This window comes from Rhinolophus ferrumequinum, chromosome 12 (genome assembly GCF_004115265.2).
Source record: "Rhinolophus ferrumequinum isolate MPI-CBG mRhiFer1 chromosome 12, mRhiFer1_v1.p, whole genome shotgun sequence".
Lineage (NCBI taxonomy): Eukaryota > Metazoa > Chordata > Mammalia > Chiroptera > Rhinolophidae > Rhinolophus > Rhinolophus ferrumequinum.
Window position 1 is genome coordinate 54,282,768 of NC_046295.1, and position 2,787 is coordinate 54,285,554.

General features: G+C 42.0%; 1 non-coding gene across 1 annotated transcript; it reads right to left on the minus strand.

The window, feature by feature from the left end:
* Nucleotides 1–281: 281 nt before the first annotated feature.
* On the minus strand, nt 282–355 carry TRNAT-GGU (transfer RNA threonine (anticodon GGU)). The gene has a single exon. It is a non-coding gene; the product is annotated as a tRNA-Thr (tRNA).
* Nucleotides 356–2,787: the final 2,432 nt, after the last annotated feature.

The following is a 2,787-nucleotide window of genomic DNA, read 5'->3' on the forward strand; positions in this document are numbered from 1 at the left end:
TGGATAAGCCAAGTGCAGACACTCCGGTCAAGAGTCCCAGCAAAGCTCAGCCTTCCAGCCATTCTCGCTCAAGTATCACATATATGAACAAACTGTCTTGTATCCTCCAGAGCAGCCATCTACAAGCTGAATACCAAGGGACCTCAGTCAATGCCACCTGGAGCAAAAGAATCGCTCAGCTGATCTTGACCCAAATTTCTGATCCACAAAATTGTGAGACATAATAAAAATGTTTTTGTTTTGTTTTGTTTTGTTTTTTTTAAGGAGGGCGCAGCTCACAGTGGCCGATGCGGGGATCGAACCAGCAACGTTGGTGTTACCAGCACCACGCGCTAACCAACTGAGCTAACCGGTCACCCCAAATCGTTATTGTTTTAAGCCACTAAGTTTGGGGGTAATCAATATGCAGCAATACAGAATCCGCATGTCATCTCTGGAGGGTGCTTGAGAATAATCTCATAATTCCAGAAATAGGTAAGTAAAGGTAAAGAATCAAGTACTTATCCTGCCTTTCTTTATGAACCGTACTCCAGAGTAGCCAAATAGTTGAGGAGCTCGAGCTCTTCTTTACAGACGAATTACAGCTAGTAAATGAAGAAGGAATATCAGAATTTGAATGTCACCATTTTGAAACTCCTGATGAAATACTAGCACGAGGCAATGATCATCCACGACTGCTAAAATCATCAGGCAAAAGGCCAGGGAGGGACATCACAGTGATGGATCAGGCTGAAAACACCTCACCCCTCTCATCAGTATCTCCTTAATAAGGCAAGATGAGAGAAAACCAGTCTTTATGTGCCTCCTGATGTGAGGCAACAAGAAGTACACGGCACCAACTCTGAAACTCTCCTGCCCCGAGTCAAACCTGAACCTGGGAGTACTTCTAGATTTCATCCCAGGGACCAGAGGAACAGTTAAATGATCCCCTGGAGATGTAATCAGCAAAATCCGAAACATGGAACACTCTACAGGACAAACAACCAAGTTTCTTGAAAATATTACTTTTTAATAAAAGAAGAAGGGGAACCTATTGACTAAAAGAGACTTAGGAGACATAGCAACCTAATTCAATGTATAGACTACCTCTGGATTCTGATTATATGAACACTGACTGGCTGTTTGATGATATCATGAAATCATTTTAAATTTTCAGGTGTGATACGATATTGTAGATAATTATTTTAAAGGGCCTTTATCATTTAGAGATAAAAGATCCATATATTCCAGGTATACCTGGGATTTCCTTCAAAACAATCCAACGGTAAGGGAATAGGAGTGGATAGGGTATAAATGAAACAAGATTAGCTATATGTTGACCTTATGAAAGCTAGATCATGGAAGTTTAATATACTAATATCTTTACTTTTTTATATAATTTAAATTTTCATTTAAATAATTAAAAACAAATTGCTCAAGCCAACAAAAAGGGGAAAGGTGCTTCCAGTGATGCATCGCTGAGTGATCTGAGTGCCAGAGAGACAGTCCTTAACTCCCCTTCTCACCGAACCCCCCTGCACTTATAGGACTAGAAACCGAAAGAGGCATATGAAGTTACATTTTAAGGATGCATAATGGAGAGGAGTTTGGAGAGGGAACAAAATTATTAAGGAGGATTATACTGTCACCACTCGACACAATGGGGATTGCTGCTTTTAACTGCTTTAAACAAGTCTTACTTCATACCAGAGCTTCGACTGAAGAAGGCGTCGCCATGGGAAGTGGATCCTGCCCAGGAGATCAAATCTTTCTTCCTGGCTGGGTCTTTGAGTGCGTGCTCCTTCCCTACACAGCAAAAGAATGGAGGTGGTTCTTAGAATGCACTTGAAATTCTTTGTACCTCTTCATGATGTCCCTGCAGCCAGGCGTCTTGGAAGGCCCAGGAATGAAGGCGCCTCTGGATAAAGTGGCTGTCCTGCCTGAGGGGCTGGGGGACCAGGTCAAGTTTCTGCCTTTCTGTGAGTCTCTACTTCCTCCAGATGCAATGAGGAGCAGTATAGCACCTGGTCAGCTAGTGGCCTCTGGACACAGCTGGTTCTGCAATCACCAGCTATGTGACCTTTTGCCTTGCTGCACCCCTGAAAACAAGATGGATTGCTAGCAGCTCTACTGGAGCCACCTGTAAAAATTCAGCCAGAGTTCACACTCTTTCTGCATCTGCTCAAACTGGTACCATCTGATCTGGAAATATGGTCTCCATATGGGCCACCAGTTTCCATCAGCACTCAAAGCATATAGGCTTCATCAAGTTGGACTAAGTGTTCTTCCTTGAACAGGTTATCCAAGATTCCTACCTAAGAAAAGAAACAATGCTAGCTCTTTATCCACAGAAATATTTTTATAATCTAAAAAAAAGTAATATTTTTATAATCTTTTTATAATCTAAAAAAAAGTAGGTATAACTGCCAGCTCACATTGTTATTAAAAGGATAAAATTAGATAACGTATGTAAAGTACTCAGCACAGGTCCTAGCATAGAGTCAGCTCTCATTAAATAGTTATTACTATTATGTATTTCTCCAAAAAGTGTGGACAATTTTTAAGGGCCCTCCTAATTCTAATGTTTGAGGAGACATTCACGATACAGCACATGTTTCATGCCATGCCCTATACCAGGTGTTAAGGTAGAGACATACCTGGCAAGGGAGTTGGGGGCACGCTCAGCATGGAAGGCAAAAAACTCTGCATACTCAAAATCACTCTTAACATTCCTCCACCAGTAACCGACCTCCCATTCGTCTGCTCCTCCATTCAGAGGTACTGTCAGAGGTGTTGCTGGAGGGGAGC